This window comes from Tamandua tetradactyla, chromosome 4 (genome assembly GCF_023851605.1).
Source record: "Tamandua tetradactyla isolate mTamTet1 chromosome 4, mTamTet1.pri, whole genome shotgun sequence".
NCBI classification, from domain to species: Eukaryota; Metazoa; Chordata; class Mammalia; order Pilosa; family Myrmecophagidae; genus Tamandua; species Tamandua tetradactyla.
The window spans coordinates 6200447-6206446 of NC_135330.1; positions in this window are offsets into that span (position 1 = coordinate 6200447).

Genomic DNA, 6000 nt, shown 5'->3' on the forward strand with positions numbered 1-6000 from the left:
CCCACCTCGCTCCATGCCTGGGGGGACTGGCGGGCCTTCCGGGCAGGACACTGGCCGCAGAGCGCTCGGTGTGTGGCATGCGGGATCTCCGTGCGGGGAAAGCAGGGAGCCCAGCCTTCGGGAAGATTCCAGGAGGAGCGCCAGCACCGGGAAGGTAGGTGATCTGGGACTCTCAGGTGCCAGGGCGGCGGGTACAGACACTAGGAGCCACACAGGTATCATCCTCCTAGGAGGAGGCTAGGATTCGGTGCTTTCACTGCCTTGGTCCGGGTTTGATTCCCGGTCAAGGAAGATTTTGTTGGCAGCTCTCTTTTTCATCCATCACCTTACTTCTCTCGCCAGAGAAAAAGGTACTGTGCGCCCAGCGCCAAATGTCAAGTGCCAGACCCTATAAAATAATTAACTCAAAATGGATCAAAGGCCTAAATATTATATCTAAGAGCATAAAAGTTTTAGAAGAAAACGTAGGGAAATATCTTATAAATCTTATAATAGGAGGCGCTCCCCACACCTTACAAAGCATGAGCATTGAAGAAAGAAATGGGAACTTCTCAAAATTAAACACTTTTGTGCATCAAAGAACTTTGTCAAAAAAGGAAAAAGACAGCCTACACAATGGGAGACAATATTTGGAAATGATATATCAGATAAGCATCTGATATACAGAATATAAAAAGAGACAGTTCAACACAACAACAAAAAGACAAACAACCCAATTACAAAATGGGCAAAAGACATGAACAGGCACTTCTCAGAAGAGGAAATACAAATGGCTAAAAGGCACATGAAAAGATGCTCAATTTGCCTGGCTATTAGGGAAAAGCAAATCAAAAGCACAATGAGACATCATCTCACATCCACCAGAATGGCCATTATCAATAAAACAGAAAACAACAAGTGCTGGAGAGGATGTGGAGAAAGAGGCACACTTATCCACTGTTGGTGGGAATGTCAAATGGTTCAACCACTAGGGAAGGCAGTTTGGCAGTTCCTCAGGAAGGTAAGTATAGAATTGTCATATGACCCGACAATACCATTGCTAAGTATCTGTTCAGAGGACATGAGGGCAAGGACACAAATGGACACTTGCACACCAATCTTTATAGCAGCATTATTTACAATTGCCAAGAGATGGAAACAGCCCAAATGTCCGTCAACAGACAAGTGGTAAACAAGCTGTGGTGTATACGTATGATGGAATATTACGCAGTGGTAAGACAGAATAAAGTCATGAAGCATGTAACAAAGTGGATAGAACTTAGGACAGTATGCTGAGTGAGATTAGCCAGAAACAAAAGGACAAATACTGTATAGTCTCACTGATATGAACTAACATTAGTGAATGAACTTGGAGAATTTCAGTGAAGAGCAGAGAACATCAGAACATCAGAGATAGAAATAGGGTAGACATGGGTAATTGGAGCTGAAGGGATACAGATTGTGCAACAGGACTGATTGTAAAAACTCAGAAGTGGATAGCACAATACTACCTAACTGTAACACTGGATGAAGCTGAATGTGAGAATGATAGAAGGAGGAGGGCTGGGGGCACAAACGACTCAGAAGGAAAGATACACAATAAAGACTGAGATGGTATAATCTAGGAATACCCAGAGTGAATAATGATAGTGACTAAACGTACAAATTTTAAAATGTTTTTTGCATGAGGAAGAACAAAGGAATGTCTATACTGCAGGATGTTGAAAATAGATGGTAACTCATATTTTAAAACTTTAATTTACGTGTGAGACTAAAGTAAAAAATGTTTATTTGGTACAAAATTTATATTTTGACTAGTACATTTCCTAATATAACTTATGTGGACAGTTTAATTGAATACCATAAGTACTTGGAACCTTGAGTAGGGCATGAGACTTTGTAGGTTTGTCCAGAGTGATGCCCCAATAAATCTGAGTGATTTGAACAGTGAAAAAAAAGTATTTGCAAAGTCCCCTTGGGGAATGGTGAGAAAGGGGGAAAATTCACCTTCCCCAAGTGGAGAATTCTTGATATTCTCACAAGCCATGGGGACAAACAAAGCAATAGACCGAGCCCTTGATCTTGGGGCTCTTTCAGCCAACACGATAAGCAAACTCACTGCCCTCCTCCTCTCTACATGGGACATGACTCCCAGGGGTGTGGACCTTCCTGGCAACGTGGGACAGAAATCCTAGAATGAGCTGGGACTCAGCATCAAGGGATTGACAAAAGCTTCTCAACCAAAAGGGGGAAGAGATAAATAAGACAAAATAAAGTGTCAATGGCTGAGAGATTTCAAACAGAGTCAAGAGGTTATCCTGGAGGTTATTCTTATGCATTATATAGATATCACACTTTTAGGTAAGGTGAAATGGAGAGGCTGTAGGGAACTGCCTGAAACTGTAGAGCTGTGGTCCAGTAGCCATGTTTCTTGAAGATTATTGTATAATCATATAGCTTTCACCATGTGATTGTGTGATTGTGAAAACCTTGTGTCTGATGCTCCTTTTATCTATGGTATGGACAGATGAGTGAAATATATGGATTAATAATAATATATAATAGGGAGAAAAAAATGTTAAAATAAATTAGATTGAAATGCTAGCGATCAAAGAAAAGGAGGGGTAGGGGGTACAGAAAAAAATACTGGAAACAAAAGCTAAAATATATTGGGGAGATGGAAATTCAGGCAGTCAATGGGGGGGTAAGAGGTATGGTACATATGAATTTTTTTTCTTTTTTCTTTTGATTCTTTTTCTGAATAGATGCAAATGTTCTAAGAAATGATCATGGTGATGAATAGGCAACTATGTGATGATATTGTGAGTTACTGATTATATACCAAGAATGGAATGATCATACGTTAAGAATGTTCACGTTTGTATGTTGTTATGTTTATAAATAAATAAATAAATAGATAGATAAATGACAAGGGCCACTGCCACCACTGCAGAAAGCCAAGGAAGGAGAAGCCCCTGTGCGCACTTCCCAGGAAATCCCGAGGCCACCCTTACGTCCTCACCAGTCAGTGCTGTGCTTTCCGTAGCCAGTGCCCAGAGTGTCCGGGTCTACGCGGCCAGGCAGAGATGCAAATCCCTGTCTGGCTTCATCCGAGACCCAGCTCCAGGGAGCCGTTGGGGCTGAGCTCGGAGCAACCGAGGCCGCGGCCACATCCTGACGATGGCGCCTCCTTGGAAATGAGGGCTCAGCGCCGGCCCCTCGGCTCCGCGTGCTGGTGACCTTCTCACTGGGCGGCGGGGGAGGAGGCTGGGGGCGAGGCCCGTGGGGGGAGGGAGAGCCGCAAGCGGCGGCCGGAAATCCTGGAGGGCTGCGTGGAGACGGTGTGCAGGGAGAGAGCCGGGCGGGCGCCGGGCAGGCAGCCGGGGAGCTTCGCGGAAACGGAGAAGTGTCGTCAGCGCCCCGAGCAGGGCAGGTGGAGGAGTCACCCCCACACGGTGAGCAGGACGGTGGGTGCCGCCTCCCCAAACCCGCACCAGATCATGGACGGCCCAGTCCGCAGCTCGGGAGACCCCGCCGAGGCCCGCGCACGTCTTCTCTCTCCCGCGCCGTCCTCCCCGGAGGAGTGGAGGGGAACGTCGTGTCCGCCGTGGCCCTGGAGGGGAGCCGGACCAGGGAAGGGAGGCCGAGCCCCGAGGAGGCGGCCGTGCGGGGCGCGGGGAACTCGGGCGCCTCTGCGGAGAGCCGGTTGGGAGGACGGCGGGGGCGGGGACCGCGCGGGGACGGGCGCGGGGAGGGGCGCGCTGGGCCGGCGACGTGCGCTCGCAGACTTCCCCGGGGGGCGCCCTGGGCGGGAAGCGGGTCTCCCGGGGCCAGGCTGGCCCGTGGCGCCTCGTCAGCTGCCGACCCTGCGACGTCCCCTCCTGGGAACCCTGGACGGCGAGGTGTGCCTGGGTGGGGGTTCGCGTGCGCGCTGCACCCCACGTCGGAGCAGGCCTGCGGGCAGCTGGGTGGCGCTTCTCACACGCTTCCTTTCTGTGGCCTGGCATGCAGGCAGCCCAGGACTCTAAATTCAAGCTTGTCCTCTAGGTGACAATTAAGGTACACTTGTCAAAGGAAAGGGATGAACTTTTTTTTCCTTTTTTTTTACATGGGCAGGCAAAGGGAACCGAACCTGGGTCTCCGGCATGGCAGGCGAGAAGTGCGCCTGCTTAGCCAGCGTGGCCCGCCCAGTTTTTTTTTTGTTTGTTTGTTTTTTTTTAATTTAGCCTTCTGTCTCGGTATAAAATTATTTTCTTATTTTGGAGCTGAAGCCTAGCTTCTGAACATTTACACCCAAGGCCGTTGCTAAGCACTTGTCAGTTGCAAGATTAGAGACTGCCTGGAGGACAATACGTCCTTGTTGGACATTTGAAGAGGATCAATCATTGATTTTATACATTAGATCGACTTGTGGTGTGCGAATATATCTCAATAAAATTGCATTTATTTTAAAAAGTCAACATGGCTTGAATCCCAACGTGAGGGAGTGATCTCCAAGTTTCTTTCTTTCCTTTCATTTCCCCAAAGAAAACTGGGGAGAGGACGCTCTCTCTGTTTCAATTCCATCAAAGGACCAGCATGTTAAGATTTCCACAATCCCTATTTCTTGAAAACCCTTTCCTCCGTACGTACCTGAAGCATCAAAGCCTATGGCTCATACACATCTCAGGGTCACAAATGCTAAAGCTCAACGCACCAGTGAGTCCAATTTAGGCAGCCGTGTTCCCCGAAACAAATATTGATTGCAGCTTAAGCTTAATGAACGTGGTTCAAGTGATGACGCATCACACATCCATCCAAGTGCCCTCAGCACCTCCAAAAGCAGAGACTCAATATTAGCATCATGGTGACAAGACCGAGTCATTACTTTGGTACCAAAAGAACAGCGACAGAGACTAAGTCCAACTGACCGAAATTTATTTCTCCAATGTCTCTAATTTGATTCTGGTCTCTTTCTTCTCCTTCCGTTTCTGCTCCTCATTTCTTACCGGGAGTAGAATTGGACTTAGCAAACCTAGCAAGGCAGGTGCTTCCTCACAGCCACTGAGCAACACTTTGAGGGGCGACAGGTGAAGCTCTGGGGCCATAAGCAAGGAACCTGGACGAACTGCTGATGTTTTTGTCTAGAAGTCTGTGAGGCAGAGAGAAAGAGCCTTTTGCAGACTAGTACTTTGTGCATCGGAAACAGGTATTTTGATCATTTCATTAGAATGTCAACATTTTATAGTGTTGCCTGATGGAAGTTTCCTTTGCAGGACTATTCTTTCTGTGTCTTTGGTCCTTCAGCTCTCCCTTCTAGGACAGCACTCAGCAAACTTGATTTGGTGCTGCGGTGCAGCCGCAGCAGAGGGAACGGGCTTGAAGGTGTGGAGGGTCGTCGGCGCGAGAAGAACACCAAGAGACAGCTTAGAGAATTTTCCTCTGAGAAGAGTTGCTTAGATTTATTTTTGCTTAACTGATTTTATACCCTTATTCTTGGCAAGAAACAGGTATCACAGAATCATGGTTGTGTCATGGCTTACGTTTTAGGTAAAGTTACAGGTTCAGGGAAGCAAAGCGAAAGTACACGTTTTGATTTTCTTAGGAACACTTACACAAGATTTTAATAGCAGCAAGATATTGGCTTAAACCACAGACATTGTGTTTGCAGTTTTCTGAGTTTAGACTTTCTTTTCCTATTATTCTACAGGTGAGGCAATATGTCAAGACCTATTTTAGTCTGGTTAAAGGTTAGCTTGTTTTGATTAAAAGGTTACATTGTTTACTTAGATTTTTTATTGTTTTATAGCAATGGACCGGTGCCGTGGTGGGGAGTAAATTTCTAGGATGGCTCAATGCAGGGTTTTTTAATTGTAAGTGTTTACTTTCTATGGGGTACTTTTCTGTGACTTGTTCTAAAAGCACTTCTGCCTGCTGTATCTGCAGTATGACTTGTTTAATGGGGGCGTCCCAACCTAATTTTTTCTAAACAGTCATTAACAAGGTTTTGCAATTTGTACAATTTGTATCATTTTTTCCAAT